The sequence below is a fragment of the Pan paniscus genome, chromosome 7 (genome assembly GCF_029289425.2).
Source record: "Pan paniscus chromosome 7, NHGRI_mPanPan1-v2.0_pri, whole genome shotgun sequence".
NCBI lineage: Eukaryota > Metazoa > Chordata > Mammalia > Primates > Hominidae > Pan > Pan paniscus.
This window is the reverse complement of record NC_073256.2, coordinates 54,469,537-54,492,869: the sequence shown is the minus strand read 5'-3', so window position 1 is coordinate 54,492,869 and position 23,333 is coordinate 54,469,537. Positions and strand designations below refer to the sequence as shown.

General features: G+C 38.9%; 1 long non-coding RNA gene across 1 annotated transcript in view; it reads left to right on the top strand.

Moving 5' to 3' along the window:
• LOC129398609 (uncharacterized) overlaps window positions 1–23,333 on the top strand; it is a 140,654-nt gene that overhangs the window by 105,279 nt on the left and 12,042 nt on the right. The window contains exons 3-4 of the long non-coding RNA XR_010112923.1: window positions 5,492–5,684; window positions 12,698–12,793. This is a non-coding gene — a long non-coding RNA (uncharacterized LOC129398609). The remainder of the gene's footprint in view (window positions 1–5,491; window positions 5,685–12,697; window positions 12,794–23,333) is intronic.

The window sequence follows — 23,333 nt, the reverse complement described above, 5'->3', positions numbered from 1 at the left end:
GGTGATGTCGAATAGATCCTGTAATTAATGTTTTCTCAGGTCCTTGCTCTGGTCTTCTTTAAGGAGTGGTCCAGTCACTAAATATCCATTAGAAACTTGCAGACTAACTAGAATATGGAACTCATTTATATAAGCCATGGTAAAACAAAGCAAATTCTCCTACCTTCCTTCCCCTTCCTCCGGGATTTCTAATCCCTAATTATTTTTGCCCCTTAATATTGCATTTATACAATTTATTTCACTTACTTTATTCAAACAAGCATCATGATTTTATACAATTTTTTCCAACCAAATTATCAGTTGTTCCATTTCTCATTTTATTCATCTCTGTATCACCTGAAGAACCCAGTATAGTGGCTTTGTACCTAGTAGGTGTTCAATATGTTAGCTGATTTAAATTAATTTCATTGATTCATAGTCCATTTTATGAGACAGTATCAGATTAATGTACCTGACAGACTGCTTTCATCATACTTTTTCTGACATAAAGATCTTCACAAGCTCCCTATTGTCACCTAATGTTGGTCTGTTAGTAACAGCCTGATATAGACGGTGGACTTCCTGTTTTCCTTATGGATTTACTGTACATTGCCCCAAAAGCTCCTTTTCCTCCAAACCCAGAAAGAGATAAGGTCTCAGCAGCTTACACGATCTTTAGTATGAGCAGTGTTATTTCTAGTATAGGCATGTAACTTCCCTGAACAATATCAAGAACTGTGAAATTTTTCTCTGCTTGCAAGCTAACAAGTGAGCCTGCCACAGTTTCATGGATGCTGATAAAAAGCACAAGACTCCTATGTCAGACACACAAAAACTACATTACTCACAGCAATAGCACGTGTCAGAGTATTAGCATTTACGCTGATTCCCCAGTCTAGCAACACACAGAGGACCATATCAAACCATCACATGCAGAACACATTACTCACAGCAACAGCGTGTGCCAGAGTATTAGCATTTATGCTGATTCTCCAATCTAGCAACACAAAGAGGGCCATATCAAACCATCACATGCAGTAGGTTGCATTCCAAGAAAGGAACCCTGAACTTGTGGAACTGGAATCTTTTGTAATGGTCAGAAAGCATGCCTGCCCTTTGCTCCAGAGGAAGATAGTATCTCTACCTTTCCAGGCTGTAGGTATATCTGCCCTTTGCTGTGGAGGGAAACACTATCTCTACCCTCTAAGGATATTTGCTATGCAAATCTAGAACAAAAAGGGAGGCAATTTCTTGCTTTACAAGTTGTGCAGAGATGCAAGATACCGTGGGAAATTGGCCCCCACCACTCATCTCTATGTCATTCTGTTTCTGGCAAGTTTTCCCATGTGTATGCCAATCCAATGCTTACTCTGATTAATCTGACCAGCAGAGGCTAGGACCAAATCCATTCAATTAGTCTCATGCAGCATTTAATAAAGGCTACCGCCAATAGGACTCCAAGCCCCAGGAGGCAGCCAACCTGCAGTAGTAACCTGACCATCCATTCCTGGTTCCCTGATCCAGCTGAACAAACCGCATATGCCATCAGGATCTACTTCAGAAAGTCAAGTGTCTTTCTCTAAATTTCTGTGTTGACTTTCCCACTTCACCTGAGACATTAATCCAGGTACAACAGGATATATTAGCATTTACACAGGCTCTGTGCCTTTTCCAGTAAGGAGGATATCTAGGGCAATATTTTCAGCCACAACAACCTTTTCCAGTGACCTGGGGTTAAACAGATTACCTTCGAGGGCAAAGTTGGTATCAATGTCAGGGTCAAAATTTTTACCAACTCTTATATTAAATGACACTGTGTGGACACCTGTCCATCATATGTGTAACTGTCTATGGGGTGAGCGTAAATAATGAGTCAGTTATCTCTCCAGGAAGTTCCTACAAATATCCAAGGATGGCCTTATTTGGAGTGATCTTGCAGCCATCTGAGGGCTACATGATATACTATTGCCTTTTCTTTAAGCACTTGAAGATCTCCTACAATTACCTTCAAGATACAAGTCACCCTATTTTTGGAAAAACCACCATCCCCTTGCCACAGCTCCCAGGTCCTAAAGTATTGCCTCCCCGGCTGCTGAGATGGTTGTTTTTATCCCATTGCACAAAATGTGGCCTGTCTCTTAAACAACCTCAGAATTTTTATCTAGGAGAGCCCAGTGCAAGAGGGAAAAAATAATTTGTATAAACCATTCAGAGATCCATTGTGGCTTCCAACTTTGTACCACATGGGCCTCCACAGGAGGACTGCAAGCAGTATATCCAACCAAGACATTATTTTTATGATCTTGGACTCTGTCGATCAAACAACAGAACTCAAGGGCCTGAACTAGAACTAAGTTTGACTCTCCTATGTCCCCTTTTGGCGGAAGTATCATTCAGAGGGCATGTCAGCTGCGTTGGTGTGGGGTTGTCTTCAGGGAAAAGGAAAAAAAAACATCATATCCAAGAATGGTGGGGGAGGAATCCCAAGGTTTCAAAATAGAGTTTTATAAAACCCTACTCCTTTCATCCTGATCACTACCCAGGAAGCAGGTGAGAGAAGATGATTCCTCTCTGGGTAGAGCTGCATTCAATGACCAAACTGACTTACTAGGGTATGGAGCAGGTTAGAGAGAGTCAGAAATCTCCTTGAGTTGGTTTTTGAAGAGGCCATTCCAAGCTCAATGATACCAGATGCCTGCAGATGATAAGGAACATGAAGGCTCATCAAATATGTTGATTCTCAGCCTGTTGTTGAGTGGTTGTTGTAGTAAAAAGTAAACCTCTGAATCACATTTTAAGTCTGAAAATGATCTGGAAAGCTGAAAACATGATTCGTTTCTAAAGCCATAATGGTGTAGCCAGCATCAACTCGCTGGACTGGCATCAGCAACACAGAGTCCTTTGTGCCCAGTCTATGATAGTTGATGTCTGGCCGTGTCCAGTCTGATGATGGACCCAGGCAGCCATGTGCCAGTCTCTGTAGTGAATGTTCCACTAACAGCTTCATTACAGTCAGTCTCATCACACAACAGGCCCTTCCTATGAACATGTGCCTCAGTGACACAGACGGTTCAATCAGCAATTCCAAACACTATTTTACTATTCTCCAAAGAGTATCTTTAATCTGCCAGTCTCTGATTTTTCCAAGGAGCAGACTGAATCACTGGAAATAGCTCAAAAGTCAATAAGAATATGACAAAGTTCATGAAGGTGGATATTGGCTAGAGTTGTAATCACAACCTTTTATTCTGCCCACTCAGTCGAGACGGTACACATCATCAGGTTTCAGCACCACTAAATCATCAGTTAACCAGGCGCAAGCATTTAGGAGAACCTCTGTGAATTGAGGGCCCTATTGAGCCAGTGGTTTTCCTATAGGCAGTGGAGTAGGGGAAGGTGAAGTTTCCTCCAAATGAAACAACTGTCACTTTTCCATGTAAAACTGCTGGGGCTGGTCCCTCTACATTCTCGAATATAACATTTTCAATGGAAAAGAAAATCTTGCACCCCTCTTACCTTGTCACTCAGAGAGTGTAAATTGATTCACCACAAATAGAAATATCAGTCTATAGAATATCAAAATCTCCATAAGTTAAGGGTTCAGTTTCTACAAGAGCCCAATAGCAAGCTCATAGCTGCTTTTCAAAAGGTAGTCAATGAGTCCAAACTCCCATGATGCACCCCCAGACTGAGGCTGGCTCCCTTTGCCAGAGGCTCCAATTGGCAAAATCCTAAGTCATACAGACTTATAGTTCAAGTGGACTTTAGAGTTAAGGGACCCCAAAGGCACCAGTACCTCTCTATACATGTAACTCTTCCTGATTGGAATAATCCCCTCTGGCATTTATAGGACAGAGAAGTAAAAGCGCGTAAGATATCAATTCCTCCCACACATTCAGGTGTAGAAACAATAACAGCATTACATTGAATTGGCCCAAATGGTTTTACCAACAAGGCCATGTTAGTTTTTCTTTCCCACCAACCTTGCTCAAAACCTACAAGTTGAATTCAGGTCCCCTCTCCCTCCACAGGATTTGGTAAGGTGGTGTCTTGCATGCTTGTATTCAATGGAATTATACAAGTTTAAGTCCTTCCCCGTGCGGAAGTTCCCCAGCATTCTCAGACTGGTGAGTATACAACCTTTGGTACTCCTTGGGGACAGGGAGACCTCAGCCCTACTGCAAATCATCTTTTCCTTAAAGAAGCTGAGGTTGGAAAAAAGGGGGAGAGAGGGATCCGGTGGCACCAACAGCAAGGATGTTTGGTTTCAGTTTTTAGCAATATGGTGGCTGTTTATCACTCAACCAAATGAAATTCCAGTGTGTCTTCATCCATCCAAAGCCAATTTTAGCTGTGGGAACCCTTTGACTCAGCAGGAAATTGTACGTTTGGTGTCCTCCACATTACTTTCTAGCTAGAACACTCAGGATTGTCATGTTTGGGTGACCTTGAACTTGACTTTCACATTAGCATCTTTTTTTGTAGATAAGATATACAGATTTATTAAATAATGTTATTATCTATGAGTACCACATAACTGTCTACTTCTCACATAGATATAATAGTCCTTCTGTAACAGTTTTATTGAGATATAATTAACATGCAATTAATTGATCTTTTAAACTCTACAATTCAATCCTTTTTCATATATTCGGAGTTGTGCAGCCATCACCACAATCCATTTTAAAACATTTTTTCACCCCTCCAATGAATCTTCATACACATTATCAGTCACTACCCATTCATCCACACCCCTCACCAATACCCAGCCCCTGGTAATCACTAATCTACTTTCTGTCTGTATGGATTTGCCTATGCTGGACATTTCATATAAACAGGTGTACCCTATATATGGCATTTTGAGTCTGGTTTCTTTCACTTAGCATAATGATTTCAAGGTTTATCCATGTATTTTTTGTAATTTTTATTGTCAAGCTATAATTCACACAACATAAAATCTGCCATTTCAAAGTGTACGACTCAGTGGTTTTTAGTGTGTTCACAATGTTGTACGTTCATCACTACTATCAAATTCCAGAACATTTCCATCGCCCCAAAGAGAAACCATGTACTTGTTATCAGTAACTCCCAATTCTTCACTCCCCACCATCCCCTGGCAAGATTCATCTATGTTATATCACATTAAAGTACTTCATTCCTTTTTATGGCCAAATGTTCCATTATATGAATACCATAATTTGTTTACCCATTCATCAAATGATGGACATTTTGGTTGTTCCTAGTTTTTAGCTATTATGAATCATGCTGCTATAAACATTCATGTATATGTTTTTGTGTGGACATGTGTTTTCAGTTCTCTTGGGTATTGCTATAATCTGAATGTTCCATAAAATTCATATGTTGAAACTTAATTGCCAATGTGATAGTATTAAACAGTGAGGCCTTTGGGAGTTAATTAAATGATAGAAGTGGAACCTTTATAAGTGGGACTAAGGCCAAGAGGCTTCACGTGGCATCCAGCCCCTTTTTGCCCCTTTGTCCCTTCCACTAGGTGAGGACACAGCGTTCGGTCCTTTTTGCTCTTCTGTTTCTTCCACCTTGTGAGAATACATCCCGTCCCACTTGCCCCTTCTGGCTGTGTAAGGACACAGCAACAAAGTACCACCTTGGAAGCAGAGAGAACAGCCCTCACCAGACACCAAAATGCTGATGCCTTAATCTTGGACTTCCCAGATTCCAGAACTGTAAGAAATAAATTTATATTCTTTATAAATTACTCAGCCTGTCGCATTTCATTATAGCAGCATGAACAAACTAAGATAGGCTTATAGCTAGGTGTGAAATTGCTATGTCATATGATAACTTAATGCTTTGCTTTTATAGGAGCTCCCAAACTGTTTGCCAAATATGCTGCATGATTTTACATTCCTAGCAGCAATGTATGAAAGTTCTAATTTCTCCATGTCCTCATCAATCTTATTATTATCTGTTATTTTTGTTACAGCAGTCCTTGAGGTTATGAAGTGGTGTCTCATTGTGGTTTTGATTTGGATTTTTTGAGTATTAATATTGAGCATCATTTCATGTGCCTATTAGTGTGCTTACATATCTTCTTTGGAGATATGTCTATCTATACTTTGCCCAATTTTTAATTAGAGTATTGGTCTTTTATTATTATTTATGTATTCTAGATGCAATTCCTTTACCTGATATATGATTTGCAGATATTTTATCCTTTATGTGGGTTGTCTTTTCACTTTCTTGATGGTCTCCTTTGAAGCACAAAAGATTTTAATTTTGATGAAATCCAATTCATCTTTTTTTCTGCTTTTGATTTTGATATCATTATCTAGGATGCCAAACCCAAAGTCACAAAGATTTACTACTATGATTTCTTTTTAAGAGTTTCAAAATTATAGCTCTTACATTTCAATTGATAAACCATTTTGAGTTAATTTTTCTTAATGTGTAAGGAAAGGGCCCAACTGCATTTTTTTGCAGGTGGGTACCAGTTGTCCCAGGACCTGTTGAAAGGGCCATTCTTTCCTTCAGTTAATTGTCTTGGTATCTGTGTTGAATATCAACTGACCATAACTGTAAGACTTTATTTCTGGTCTCCTGATTCTGTTCTGTTGATCGATGGTGTCTATTCTTTTGTTCGGTAGCACCTTGTTTTGAAGGAGTTCACTTTAATCCTGAGCATTTGCTCTCCATTGTCATGGTAAAACCTCATAAATTCTTGCTTTCTTCCAAGATAAGGAATAAGAGAGTTTTCTAGGACAATTGAGCTAATCACAGGCATTTATATATAAATTTATTTGAGACAGTTTATCATTCTCCAGTGGGTCACTTCATCAGCACTGAAACTCATTCTGCATACTCAGTGCATTATCTCTGATTTTCCATGGGATTTTATCTCTCTCAAGGAAATCTACCCAAGGAGACTAAACTGCCTTATAGCTGCCAAATCCTACAGCCAAATGCTCTGAGATCTTTTATTATCATCTTCAAATGGATCTAAGGTTTGCATAAGACTGCAGGAAGGGATGAGCGATAAGATGACCCAGCTGCCATCTTTGTTCCTTCACACAGATAACATGGCCTGCCCTTTCTCTCCCAAGTAATCAGCCAACGTTCTGACAATTTGCCTGGATTCTGACCATAGTGGCTGTGAATGTCACTGCATTCATGATTGTGTAGATGCACATCTCTCTAACTGTGAAAGCTCTGAAACTTTGCTTTACTTATCAGCTAACAAGGTAGCTTGCTGCATTTTCATGGATGCTGGCAGAAGGCATGGGACCACTACATTAGAGACAAAGGGCAGCGTGTTACAGCAATAGCCCTAGTAAGTGTTCAGAGTAACAATATTTGTTCTAGTTCCCTTAATAGCCTTAGCAGTCTTAATTGCTACCTGGTAATATGAAAAGAAACAGATGATATCTTCTTGTGCAATGGATTATCTTCCAGGAGAGATACCTGGTGCTTTGGGAACCCAATATTTTATAATGGTAATAAATGTATTTACCCTTTGCTGTGGAAGGAAACACTCTTTACCTTCCAAGGCTTTGATGAAAACTGCCTTTTGCTCCAGAGGAAGACACTATATTTTCTTTTCTTTTCTTTTTTTTTCATGAGATGGAGTCTCATTCTGTCACCCGGGCTGGAGTACAGTGGCATGGTCTCAGCTCACTGCAACCTCTGCCTCCCAGGTTCAAGCAATTCTCCTGCCTCAGCCCTCCAAGTAGCTGGGATTACAGGTGCCCACTGCTATGTCCAGTTAATCTGTTGTATTTCTAGTAGAGACAGGGTTTCACCATGTTGACCAAGCTGGTCTTGAACTCCTGACCTCGTGATTCGCCCACCTCAGCCTCCCAAAGTGCTGGGATTACAGGTGTGAGTCACCACACCTGGCCTGGAGACACTAGTTTTTTTTTTTTTTTTTTTTTTTGAGACGGAGTCTTTGCTCTGTCGCCAGGTTGGAGTGCAGTGGCGCAATCTGAGCTCACTGCAAGCTTCGCCTCCCGAGTTCATGCCGTTTTCCTGCCTCAGCCTCCTGAGTAGCTGAGACTACAGGTGCCTGCCACCACGCCCGACTAATTTTTTGTGTTTTCAGTAGAGACAGGGTTTCACTGTGTTAGCCAGAATGGTCTCGATCTCCTGACCTTGCGATCCACCCGCCTTGGCCTCCCAAAGTGCTGAGATTACAGGCATGAGCCACCATGCGTGGCCCGAGACACTGTAATTTCTAAGGTGTTTGCTACATAAACATCCTTAAAAAGATAGTTTGAACAAAGGCCAGTCAATACGTCACTTTGTAAGATGTGCAGAAATGCAAGAGACACATAAAAAATTGTCTCCCAACAATAAGCGACTCCCCAAGTTCAGACAGTTTTTCTCCTGCTCGTGAAACACTTCTTGGTAGTTATCGTAAATACATCAATCATACCTCTCTGCAGAATGGCAATAAGATATGGGGCCATTGCTGTGCCAGATCCCTATTGATTTCAATAGGGGTGGCAACATGTTTGAAAAGCCAAAGAGACCTGAAGCCAGTGAAGGAAATAAAATTTATTTAGGGGACTTCCATACAGAGTGGATCAGTGACCACAGGTTGGATAGGAGAGGCACTACCCTTTGTAAAAAGCATGCAGTTTATACAGCATTTTCACTTAGCAACCCACCCCTAGAAACCTTCACCTGACAAACTTCATTTAACCCAAAACAAACGACCTCAATCCCTTGTATGGCCTACATTCCACAAGGTGGGCTGGGGTTTAGCTGTTCCTCACAGATAAGGAATGATTCTCCAGGTTGGCCATTCCCAGTTTCCTTAGCTTAGAACTCTAATCAGACATTCTTCCTAGACCATAGGATCATTCTCAAGGTATGCTTACATTAATTGCCGTTAGGTGCACCTTCCATACAGCCATGCATCGTATTTTGGTGATATTTTTACTCATGTAAGTTTCCCAACAAAGCCTACTTCATGCCTAAACTATGTGATATGGAAGCATTTGCCTTAGTCTACCAATCCCCATTGTGGTCACATTTTTCCTTCCTCAACGACCTTTCTTCCCCTTCCCCTCTATGGATTCTTTTTCTTCCAAAGCTTATAACTACTGACACCATCTATTTTAGCTATTTCATCAATTTCAGAAGCCTCCACACAGCCTTTTCAGATAATTTCAACTATATCATCTCTCAGTTCTCAAATTCTTTGGCTCTTATTTTCTATACTGGACACCTGACCCTTTTAAATAGATTATCTCACTGTGTTTTGCAAGTTAATTTCTGTTTCCCAACCAGAAAACAAGACTGTAAAGACAATATGGGTAAGGTGTTAGTATTTTCTATCTCAGTAATGCTCGGCACAGTTCCAAGAATATAGTAGCCATTTAATAAATAGCAAGCCTCTTACTGTTGGTAAATAATGCAGGCCCAATCTTAGTTAGGAAAGGAGAAAAACCTCTGAAGCAAAACAAAGCCATCAAGTCAATATGACCTCACCCTCGAGCTATGTCAGACACATGGCCCAAAGAAGCTGGACAGGAGTACAGATGTTCTGGGGAAGCTTTAATAGGTAAAGATAATGAACAGGAGGAAGAAAATTACTTATCCACAATGCTCTGTTCATACCATTTTCTAGTGTAATTGCTACTGGAAAATGGAAAGGTGAGATGTTAGCTCTTATGCTCAAAGATAAGCAGACAAGTCCAGCTTGAGAGATTGTTATAACCTACCTGATTCTAACCTTGATGGGGATGTGAATAGATTAAGGAGCTGGCCAAGTAGAAAAAGCCAAGATTTTGAAGTTAGTCAACCCTGGATCCAAACACTATCTTCACTACTTTATTAGAAAGCAAGTTATTAGAAGCAATTTGTACACTCTCTGACCTTGTCCTCTGATCTGTAAAAGAAGAGATAATAATAATGATCTTGTGATTGTTGTGAGGATTAAAAGAAAGGGAGACAACAGAACATATTGGTGGAGTTCCTGAGTTTGAATCTCTGGCTTTGGGCAAGTTATTTGACCTCCCCTGCTTTAGTTCTTCTTCTCTGAGATAGGAATGTTAATATTACTTACCTCAAAATTGTTGGGAAGGTTAAATGGATTAATACATGTGCAGCCACTTAGGGCAGTGCTGAGCACTTAACAAGACCTCAATAAGTTTTAGCTTCAACTGTGATGAAGTATCTAAAGCAGTCTCTGATACCTATAAGCACTCATTAAATGGCAGCTACCTGCCGGACATGGTGGCTCAGGCCTATAATCCTAGCAACTTGGGAGGCCGAGGCATGTGGATCACTTGAGGTTAGAAATTTGAGACCAGCCTGGCCAACATGGCAAAACCCCGTCTCTACAAATATACAACAATTAGCTGGGCATGGTGGCATATGCTTGTAGTCCCAGCTACTCAGGGGGCTGAGGCAGGAGAATCTCTTGAATCCAGGAGGCAGAGTTTGCAATGACCCCAATTTGTGCCACTGCACTCCAGCCTGGGTGACAGAGCAAGACTCCATCTCAAAAAACAAACAAACAAACATTTATTAATAATCATTTACTAATAAGATTATTTAGGGAGCAGGAATTCTTCCTTTCCCTTCTTCTAAGCATTGGAAAGGATTCAGAACTGGGGGTCAGGGGACTGTGATTCTAAAATCTGCACAGTGTTTAACCATGACCTTGTCAATTATTTCAATTCTCTGGGTCTCAGATTACTTCTGCTGTAAAATTAAGTGTTTAGAAGATGATCCCAAAAGGTTACTTGCAAGCTGAAGACCTCTGTGTTTCTAAGTAGAACGTGTATATGCCCACTTGTACCTCATGGAACAGATCTGTGTTAGCTAAGGACTAGAATGGTGATTCTTAAAGAATCAGTAGGATCAACATCATCTGCAAACTTGTTAGATATGCAAATTGTGAGGCTGTGGCCCAACAGCTGTATTGAACACGTCCTCCTGGTGATTCTGATGTGCCCTAAAGTCTGAGAAACACTGAGCTGAAAGATTAGAAGAGACTTAATGAAGAGGGCATTAGAGACCAACTAGATTCTATCTTGAACGATGATTCCCTAACTGGTCTGTACACCAGATTTACCTAGGAAAAGATGTATTAAGTACCAAATTCTGGTTTTGGCTTTAGAAATTTAGATTTGTTTGGTGTAGGATGGAGCCCAGGAATCAGCATCTTTAAAGAATTCTCAGGTGATTCCCATCGAGCCCCACAGATTGTTAAACAATCTGATTATGCAAATGAAGGGTGCCCATAGAAATTAAATGGTTTATGGAGGTCAAGAGCTAATTTGGACTCTAACCCAGGTGTTCTAATACTTAAGCAATTCTTAAATCATGTGTATTTCATTGCATTGTATTAGTCATTTTGCAATCAGCCCTTTTTGGAAAAAAATCAGAGTAAAAATGTTGCAACTATTTAGTGGTCTAATATGCTTGCCCAAGGAGTCTCCAAGTCTTTTGAGATCAGAAGGCTATTAATGTTTTGCTTTTTCATTCTATCAATGGTTGTTCAAATATTTCCTTACACACACCTACCACCCAGAGTTCCAGTTTTTCATATAAACATGGATAAGTGGGTTTGTTCACAAAGGTTATTAAATATACTCTCTTCTAAGTTAATATTAAACAGGATTACAGAGATGGACTGTTGAAAACAGTAATCTCCATGCTGGCAAATTTCCAAGAAGCATGTCTCAAAGGGAAATAAGATAGAACCTATGACTATTGTTAACTGGGCATCTATTAGAAACAACCATTGATGGCTTCTAGAGTCATTTGCCTAACCAGGATAATATTTACAAGTGAGTTAATAGCTCTAAAACACTATACACTTAAAGGAACTATAGGAAGACAATTTTTTATATGACAAGGAAACTAAACCAGTACAACTTCTGCTTCACAGAAACTTACTAACTGAAATAGACAGGGCTTTCTAACTATATTTATTCCTCAAAGGTGTTTTACAGGTTCCACGAATTATTCTAACCTCATCTTTTACTTTATTTCAAACTATTTTAAAACCTGAATTCAAAATAAAATATGTGCATTCAAATGTGTTACAGGAACATCACATTGAAGATGACCAATATATTAACTTGACTGCTTGCTGATTAGCTTTATGTTATGAATTTGAATTTATATAATATTTTAAATGTGAAATAAACTAATGAAATATGCTTTTATACATGGAGTTCATGTAGCATTTTGTTATAAAATATGTCTAAAAATTTTAAAAATCACTGGACTAGAGAAAGATAAATAAGAGTACTTAAGAAGTGTCAGAATTACTGAACGCTATCTAAATAAAATAGCTACATGGAAAGAAAATATTTTTAGGTGTCTGAGGCATGCTACTGATATCTACTTATTTATTAGTGTGGATTCCTGGATTAACTTTACATATATATGTCAGCTTCACATTATATATGATTTACAAAACTTATCCAGAAATAGATCTCTATTCATCCTTACCATAATCAAATTTTGTAGATTATTTTCTCTCTTCCTTTTCATAGAATCCTAAATTGCTGATATTTTCCCCCTAGAATTATAAGTGAAAAATCAATTAAACTTGGTCAGGAAAAAAAGATGCCTTTACAAAGTTTTTTTTAAAAATTTCACCAGGTATAATCTATATCCAGACTGAAAAGAGAAAAAATGTTCATGAATAGTAAATCCATAATGGCTAAGTTACGAATACTTAAGAAATGATTCTATTCTCTTCTTTATCGTATCACAGATTTCAACTGATATGATATTCCAGACTATTAGCAGCACAGCTTTTGCTTAGATGAATCCAAGGTTTGCTTTCATAGGACTGGGCCCCATGACAGAGGTAAGTTAATCATAGCTGATGTCTTCTCTCTGTTTTTCTGTTTTTCGCTGGCTCAGTCAGGACCACATTCTGAGGTCCGTAATTATCACCTTTTTTCCAGCAAACCCCGGGTTTCCACAATTGTGCCAAAAATAAAGGGGAATGGTCCCTAATACAAAAGCCCTTTCAGTACGCTTTAATAGCCATAACAGATAATGGACAAAAGAAATTATTCCAAAGGAGAAATTTTGGGGTGGCCAGGTTACCTCATCAAGGATTCTGTGCTTTTCCTAGAAAGCAGGATGCTGTGATTTGAATGTATCCCCTCTAAAATTCAGGCGTTGCCAATATGATGGGTGCCAATAATGATGGCCTTTAAGAAGTGATTAGGCCTTTCATGAGGGCTTCTCGTTTGTGAATGGGATTAAGGCTCTTATAAAAGAGGCTTCTTGCAGCACAGCCCTTCTACCATGTAAGGATACAGGGTTCTTTCCCTCCAGAGTATGCAGCCCTCATCAGACAGTTAAACCTGCCAGGCCTACATCTTGGACTCTCCAGCCTCTGAAACTGTGAGAAAGTAAATTTCTGTTTTTATAAATTATCCAGTCTCAGGTATTCTGTAATAGCAGCACAAACAGACTAAACCACAGGATATGGTACTAGATGTTGCTTTCCACACTCCCTTTTTCTACATTGGAGTTCTTAATATGACTATTCTACTTTTTCCATATCTTGTAAATTGGGAGGATGAAAAGCTGTGCAATTTTAGCACAAAGGTTGCAAAATCATAAGGAATACATATGGGTGGCTATCTGGCTCCCATCACATCCCTAGTGGCTGTTTCCATGACTCTTCCATCTCCTTCAGTTTATAGGCCATACCTCCTGGCCACCATTTGTGTAATGATGAGCACATGAACCAAATCAATGCATTAGGTGTTCTGCTCCCATATTTTTCAAGCAAGAACTGGTGGGAAAGAGGTGTTTCAGTGTCTAGAGCTATGAAGATGTGGTTCAAAGCTACATTCTTATTATTTACATCCTACTTCGGGGCATCTACACTTGGTATTCCCTCTGGAAATCTCTTCCCTTGATTTTTGCATAGTTCACTGCAGCTCATCATTCAGTACTCAGCACAGATATCACCTCCTCAGAGAAGACTTTTTTATTTATGTAAATTTCATGCTGTCTGCCTTACTGCCCAACCCTATTATCTTTACCACTCATTTAATTATGTAACCCTCTTTTATTTTCTTCATGGACTTTATCACTCTTTTGAAATATGTACTTGTCTCAGTCTCTACTTCTCTTCGTTGTCTCTATGTCTGGTTTCTCAAACTTTGAGCTGAGATAGCACCTTATCACACTCATGACCTTACAGCCATGACTCCACCTCTAGTTACTATCTTGGCTTCATTTCTTCTATTTATTTTTCATTTATTTATTTATTTTTATTTTACTTTAAGTTCTGGGATGCATGTACTGAACGTGCAGGTTTGTTACGTAGGTATACATGTGCCATGGTGGTTTGCTGCACCTATCAACCTGTCATCTAGGTTTTAAGTCCTGCATACATTAGGTATTTGTTCTAATGCTCTCCCTCCCCTTACCGCCTACCCACCGACAGGCCCCAGTATGTGATGTTCCCCTCCCTGTGTCCATGTGTTCTCATTGTTCAACTCCCACATATGAGTGAGAACATGTGGTGTTTGGTTTTCTGTTCCTGTGTCAGTTAGCTGAGAATGATGGCTCCCAGCTTCATCCAAGGCCCTGCAAAGGACATGAACTCATTCTTTTTTATGGCAATGGCTTCATCTCTTCTTACCACAATGTCATAGTTTAAGTTTCTAAGATAATTTCATCTAAGATAATTTCATTAGACATATTTTTTTCTAAAGCCAGTTCAGAAGGAGGCAATCGGCTTAAGCATCACCTATCCTCCTTAGGTCAGGTGCACACCCCTGTGAAATTGGAAATAATCCTTTCCTCTTGTTTTACTTTTCCAAGTGGCTGCTTTTGTACCAAACAAGTGGTTTTTCTATGTGTGGTTCCAAGAACGGCAGAATCAAATATTGCCTGAGACCTTGTTAGAAGTGCAAATTCCTCAGGCCCAACCCAGACCTACTGACTCAGAAACTCTAGGAGTGTTTTAATAACCAGTATTTCAGCCTGTTTGGACAAACCCTCTAGAACTTCCAGGTTCCTGAGGATGATGGGGATACCTATCTTTCTATCTCCTAATATTCCCTCCAGAAAACAATATGGAATAGTAAAAAGTCTCCACAAGTCATGCCTTCAGTATAACTTTAAGCGAATGCCCAAACTTCAAAATAACTGTAAATAAAAAATGAAAAATGGCCAAATCTCAGTCCACTATTTCTGACTCCCACTCTACCCCTGCTACACAGCAGGGTTTTGGCCATGCAAAGAAAAACTAAGAAAGACTTCAGGGAAGACAGAAAACAAAAGCCAGAGAAGGAGACCTGGTTCGAACTAAATATACCACGAGAGAGACTGTCTACTTTCAGTCCAAAATTATTAAGAAACTATCCAGGTAGATCAGAGCACAGACTACAGGGTGAAGGACTTAAAAGTATGTGTAATTTGAAGGTTCAGTCTTCAAACTTATAAATTATAGGTGAGAAAAAGAAGAAACAAGTATCCTTTGATATTAGAAAAAAGCAAAGAAGAAAAACTGAGTTCTGTAACTCAAAAGGTAAAACACACAGACACTTCATAATCCCTCTTTTACCACAAAACATACAAAATCTATCAAAATATCTGATAGAAGAGGAATTATTAAGCTAGGACTCTTGTAAAACACCCAATACCACAACTAATTAATTAAAATTAAAACTAACAGATTCATACAGAGGTATTACAAAAAGTCAGACAAGAAATGTCAATACACATACTAAGGGAAATTCCCCTTTCTCCTCATAAAAATTGACCACAAAACAGAAGAAACCTGTAAAACAATAGTCCAAATGGAATTAAATATTCTCAAACAAGTACTTAACCACATGAAACAATTGATGACATAGAAGAACTTGAGGAATTCTGCATGAATGTAGTCTACAAAGGATGAGGTTTACCCAACCAGAAGATGACTAAGAAAACTTCAGCAAAAGGTCTGATGGTAAGCTCTTTACAAAATAGAATACATGTTAGGGTTTCTCAACTTTGGGCCTATTGACATTTTAGGAGGATAATTCTGTTTTGTTTTTGGAGCTGTTTATAAATCATAAGATGTTTAGCAGTATTCCCAGCCTTTATTCACTAGATGTCAGTAACACTACCCACCTCCACCCCACTCCCATAAAAATAAAAATTCTCCCCTCCATAATAGAAATAATAGAAAATAATTGATTGATATTTAGGCAATAGGTAGGACTTAAAAGATATCAGTAAAAACTGATAAACCAGATAAGAAAATATTAAATAGTAAAACAATAGGCTAAGTGCATTTAAATATAAAACTAGGACAAAAATGCAAACATTACTAAACATATATTTTTAGGAAAATAAAGGCAAAGGACACAAATATTGTGGAGGAAAAATACTGGAAATAAAATAAATACATATGACTACAAAATCTAAAATCAAACATATTAGATCAATAAAAGTGAACAGGCTTAACCTACATATTAACTTTAAAAGCATCCCAATTTGGCTCATAAAATAAATCCCAACTATATTTTTGATACAAGAACCAAACCTAAAAAAATTAAGCTGAAAAATAAGTGGTAGACAAAGCTATAAAGGCAAATGGAAAGAAAAAGAAATGAGGAAAATAGTCCTGATGTCAAAATAGAATTCAAGCCAAAACAGATGACAAGTGCATTTTTTAATACTAAATTGACAATTTACAAACATCTAAAATTTGTGAATAATTGTGCACCAAATAACGCACCAACTATTTTCATTAAGCAAAAAATACAGTAGATACAAGGAGAAATAGGTGGAAACCCACTAAAAATAGTAGACTCAAATATACCATTCACAGTACAAGTCAAATCAAATGAACAAAAAGTATAAGGCATAAGCAACATAACCAGCAAGGTAGATCTTACAGGTCTATGTCAATTTCTACACCTGATAATAGAGAATGCACCTTATGAAGTGTTCATGGAACATTTATAAGAATTAACCACATATTAGATTTTTTAAAATCACTGTTTCTTACAGTACAAATATTTCAAACACCACTCTCTGATTACAGTATGACAAAGTTAGAGATTACTAACAACATGACAGCTCTTAAATCTAGAAATTTTAAACACTTCTATTAATTCTTCAAACTAAAATTACAAAATTTTAATAATATAAAATGAAAACACTACTAATATGCTTTGGCAGTGTCCCCACCCAAATCTTGAATTGTAGCTCCCATAAATCCCACGTCGCTGAGGCAGTGGCTCACGCCTGTAATCCCAACACTTTGGGAGGCCAAGGCGGGCAGATCACGAGGTCAGGAGATTGAGACCATTCTGGTTAACAGGATGAAACCCCATCTCTACTAAAAATACAAAAAAAATTAGCCAGGCATAGTGGCACGAGCCTGTAGTCCAGCTACTCGGGAGGCTAAGGCAGGAGAATCGGTTGAACCTCAGAGACAGAGGTTGCAGTGAGCCAAGGTCGTGCCACTGCACTCCAGCCTGGATGACAGAGTGGGACTGTATCAAAAAAAAAAAAAAGAAAAAGAAAAAGAAAAGAAAAAATCCCACATGTCATGGGAGGGACCCAGTAGGAGGTAATTGAACCATGAGGGTAGGTCTTTCCTGTGCTGTTGTTGTGATAGTGAGTAAGTCTCACGAGATCTGATGGTCTTACAAAGGGGAGTTCCCCTGCACATGCTCTTTCTTCTTCCCTATAGCCATGTACAATGTGCTTTTGCTTTTCCTTTGCCTTCTGCCATGATTGTGAGGCCTCCCCAGCCTGTGGAACTGTGAGTCCACTAAATCTCTTTCTTTTATAAATTACCCAGTCTCAGGTATATCTTTATTAGCAACGTGAGAACAGACTGATATAACAACATACTAAAACTCTATGAAACACATTTAAAGCCATGATCAGAGTAAACTTTATAGCACTGAACATTTCTATCAAATGCTATAGTGAAGTAAAAGAATGAAAATAAATTAGTTAATTACCAGATGAAAAAATAAAAAAAATACAACAAAACAAAAGAAAGAACCAAGGAAGAAATAAAAGTATAAATCAATGAGGCAGAAAATAATGAAACCACAGACCTAATCAACAAATCAAATCTATTTTTTTAAAAAATAATAGACAAGCCACTAGCCTACCTGGAAAGAGAAAAGGGGGAGAAATCATAATATGTAAAATAAGAAATAAAATGGAGAGACAACCACAGAAATTAAAAATAAGATACATTGCAGACAGCTATGGAAATACATTTCAAAACCTAGGTGAAATAGATTTTTTTTTTTTTTTAGGGAAGTACACATTGCCAAATTTGAACCTGTTAGAATGACTCCAGCCAAGATTTCTGGAGGAGATGCTGCCATCCCAAGTGGCCCAGAGGGCAGGGCATTAAGCCAAAGATGATTGTTTCTTGAGCTTTAAGATCTAATGGAATATGCCTTACTAAGTTTTGGATTTGCTTGGGGTCCGTTATGTCTTTTTTTTTTTCCTATTTCTCCCTTTTAGAATGTGAATGTTTTTTCTATGTCTGCTTATCACCATATTTTAGAACATAACTTGTCTAGTTTTACAGATTCACAGCTGGAGAAGAATTTTGCCTCTAGTCTCATTCATATCTGATTTAATGAAATTTTGGACTTTAGACATTAGAATTGATGCTGGAATTAGTTAAGACTCTGGGGGCTGTTAGGATGGAATGAAAGTGTTATATATATGAGAAGGACATGAATTTGCAGGGAGCTGGAGCAGAATGCTATGGACTGAATTTGTCACCACAAATGTATATGTTGAATGAAGCCCTAATTCTCAGTATGACTGTATTGAGAGACAGGCTTTTAGGAAGTTATTAGGTTAAATGAGGTCATAAGAGTGCGGTCTCTGATAGGATTGATACCCTCAAAGGATGAGCTAGAGATCAAAGCAGTCTCTTTCTGCCATATTAGGACACAGTAATAAAGCAGCAACCACAAGACAGGAAGGGAAACGTCACCAGGAACTGAATCTGCCAGCACCTTGATCTTGGACTGCTCAGACTCCTAAATTTGTGAGAAATAAATTTCTGTTGTTTAACCATCCACTCTATGATATTTTGTTATGGCAGCCTGAGCTGACTAATATATTGCATCAATATTAGTTTTCTATTGTTGGTAACTGTACTCTGCTTAGGAAAAGCTGAATGGAGAGTATATGGGAACTATTTTTGCAACTTTTCTATAAGTTTAAAATCCTTTCAAAATAAAAAGTTATAAAAGTAAATTTTCAGAGCAATCTCTCCTGTTGATTCTGATGCATGCTAAAGTTAGAGAATGACTACACTGGACTAGTAGTCCTTGCTTCTTCCCCTCTTATTATTTTTCCCCATAGAGGTGACATTCATTTGTCTATATTTCTCAAGTGGGACTACAAGCACCAGATTACTGCTCTTTTGGCTCCTTTCTTTACCCCGGATCTGTGCTTTACAAAATCAAAGTTTCACTCAGGTTGGCTTTTACAAGGTCTTGACTTAGGGCAGGAGTGAGAGAAAATGCTAGAAAGCTGCTTTGGCCAAAGTTCTAGAGTCATATTTTCCAATTCTTTATCAGTAATAAAGCTAACATCTGCCTTTTCCTGCTTCTGTCTTTCCAGTGGTTTTAAGTGTGTAAGGTGGAGTCCTCCCTAAAACCCCCACTCCTTAGTCCAGTCAGTTGTGATGGAGAAATATGAGGTCACATGATTTGTACAGGGCTTCTATTTCAGTGCAAGTGGTGGGGAGGGCAGTTTTTCTAAAATAACTCTTGAGAGCAGGTAGGAAAGTACATCTACCAAGGGACTTAAACTCATTTAAAATAGGGAACTATATCTAAAACCATAGAGACATGTTCCTAAAATTTTATGCAAAAACTGACACAAAATTATATGCAAGATGCCAAGACAAGTCAATGGGCAAAGAACAGTCTTCTTTGATAAATGTTCTAGGACAACTGGATATCCACACGCAAGAGAATAAAGCTGGGCCCTTTCCTTATATAATGAACAGAAATTAACTCAAAATGGATAACAGACCTAAAACATGTAAGAGCTAAAGTTGAAATTTTCAGGAGAAAACATAGGAATGATCTTGGGTTAGGCAAAGCTGTCTTAGATGTGACACCAAAAACAAAAGTGACCAAGAAAAGATAAAAAGGACATCATCAGAATAAAAAAAAAATGTGCTTCAAAGGAAGTGAAGACAACTATCAAGAAAATGAAAACCCACAGAATGGAAGAAAATGTTTTCAAATTATGTATCTGATAAGGGAATTGTATTTAGAATATATAAAGAACTTCTACAACTCAGTCATAAAAGGATAAGTAAACTAATTTGAAAAGGGGCAAAGGATCTGAATGGACATTTCTCCAAAGATGATAAATAAATCATCAAAAAGCACATGAAATGGTACTCAACATTATTAGCCACTTGGGAAATGCAAATCAAAATCACAGTGAGATACCACTTCACACCTACTAAGATGATTATTATCAAAAGTCAGATAATAACAAGTGTTCACAAAGATGTGGAGAGATTAGAACCCTCATATTTTGCTGCTTGGAATGTAAAATGGTGCATCTGCTTTAGAAAATAGTCTGGCAGCTCCTCAAAAAGTGAAACAAAGTAGCTATTTGCTGTAAGAATTCCACTCTTAGGTATATACTCCAGATAACAGAAAACACATTCTCACAAAAACTTCTACACAAATATTTAAAGCAATATCATTCATAATAGTCAAGAAATAAAAGCCGATGGATGAATGGATAAATAATATGTGGTATATCCACACATCAGAGTATTTTTCAGCAAAAAGTAATAAAGTATTGGCCAGGCGCAGTGGCTCACGCCTGTAATCCCACCACTTTGGGAGGCCGAGGATGGCAGATCACTTGAGGCCAAGAGTTTGAAACCAACCTCTCCAAAATGTGAAACTAAAAATACAAAAATTAACCAGGCATAGTGGTGTGTGCCTGTAATCTCAGTTACTCCAGAGGCTGAGGTGGTAGAATTGCTTGAACCAGGGAAGTGGAGGTTGCAGTGAGCCAAGATCACACCACTGCACTCCAGCCTGGGCAACAGAGCGAGACTCCGTCTCAAAAAAAAGGTATGAAGTACTGATATGTGCTAAAACATGGATGAACCTTGAGAATTACACCAAGTAAAAGAAGCCAGCCACAAAAGAGCATGTATTGTATGATTCTATTTATTTATTTATTTATTTACATTTTTTGAGACAGCATCTCACTCTGTCACCCAGGCTGGAGTGCAGTGGCACGATCTCGGCTCACTGCAACCTCTGCCTCCTGGGTTCAACTGATTTGCCTCAGCCTTCCGAGTAGCTGGGATTATAGGTGCCCACGACCACGCCCGGCTAATTTTTTTTTTTTTTTTTTTTTTGGTAGAGATGAGGTTTCGCCATGTTGGCCAGGCTGGTCTCAAACAGCTGACCTCAGGTGATTCCCCCCATCTTGGCCTCCCAAAATTCTGTGATTACAGGCATTAGCTGCCACACTCAGCCATATTCTATTTACATGAAACATCCATAATAGGCAAATCCATAGAGACAGAAAGTAGTACCTGAGCAGCTTCCCAGGGCTGGAGGAATGTTTGGGAGGTGTGGAGGAGAGTGACTGCTAAGGGTATGTGTAAGGAACATGGCTGTGCTTCGGTCAAGGGTAGGCTGAGGTAGGATGTTTACATCTTGTGCGACTCAGCAAGTTCAGAGCGCAGCCGTGTAACTCCACTTGTTAACACAGCCATGTAGCCATAACATGGGAAGGCCATCCCCTGGCTCTATGCCACTATTGTCTGTAAAAGGTATAATTGCCCTCACACATAGCCTTAGCAGTCACTCCCCTCCACACCTGCCAAACATTCCTCCAGCCCTGGGAAGTTGCTAATGTACTACTTTCTGTCTCTGTAGATTTGCCTATTCTGGATGTTTCACGTATATAAAATCATATGCCTGGGTGTGGTGGCTAATGCCTGACACTGCAGGCACGGGCACCCAGAGAAAGAGAGAGTCAGAGCTGTCCGTCTTTGCAGATGGACAGAGGGGAGCCAGGACACAGCTGGGCTGGCTCGTGCCCAAAGAGAGAGTTAAGCTGCTGACCCTGAAGCTAAGGGAGAGCCGGCCATACAGCTGCAGGAGTGGGGGCGGCAGGAGCCACAGAGCCGGAGCAGGCACAAAGATAAAGGCGAGCAGTGTAGAGAGCTAGTGTAAGAAAGCTGCTGATGAGAGTTGCTGCTGAATAAAATCATCTTTCACCTGCTTAGCGCCCCCCTAGTGTTCTTACTGCTCATCTACCCACTCCCTTCGGACCTCAACATGACATTTGGTGTAGTTGTGAACCTGACAGTACATGGCTTCTTTTGGTTAACAAAAATGTTTTAATTGGTTGTGGTAATGCTTCCACAACTCTGTGAGTACATGAGAAGCCACTGAATTGTACACGTTAGATGGGTGAATTGTATGGTATATGAATTATATATTCACATGAATCTATGAATTGATACCTGCTTTTTAAAGAGTACTGAGGGGAAAAAATTAAAACCCTATACAACCCTATTAAACAAAAAATTAACCTCAAAATCTTTAAAATAGTCACTGTGATTATTTCTAGGTGGTAAAATTAAAGGTTATTACTTTCCCCCTTACACTGCTACTATATTTTCAACATGCACAAATACTATTTTTAAAGAGAAAAAATAAACCTTCATTTTAAGTGATTAAAATGGAGAAAACATTGGCTAATATAACAAACTTCTCAGCATGCCAAAGAGAGCTATTTGTGGTGAAAAACATCAATATAAAAGACATTTATCAAATTCTGGGATGGCAATGTCTCTGGGCTGGAGTACATCTGACCCACGTGCTGGTTAGCTATGAATGATTGACACACCTGCTGGGCCACTCTTGAGAAAGGTCTCCTTTCTAAATACCACTTTGATTGGCATCAAGAAGCCTGGAATTGGAGTCAAAACACATGGAGCCCCTTACTATGTTGAGACTTCAGTTTCCTCATCTGTAAAATGTGGAGAGAAAATAAATAAGATGCAATTGGATCCAACTGAACTACATCAGTAGTTCTCAGCCCTGCAGAATCAGCCTCCTCTGTGAACTTAATAGAAATGTAAATCCTCAGACTACACCTGAAACCTACTGAATCAGAAACTCTAGGAATGGAGGGCAGCAACTGGTGTTTAAGTAAGCCCTTCTTGTGACTCTGATGCATGATAGATTTGAAAACTACTAATCACTGTTTCTTAAGGGGTTGATGACAAAAATCACCATTCAGTACCTGGGGAATATTTTCAAATCACATATCTCCAAATCACAGCCATTTTGAAACGCCCCTTTAAGGCCTTCTATATTCTCTTCCAAATG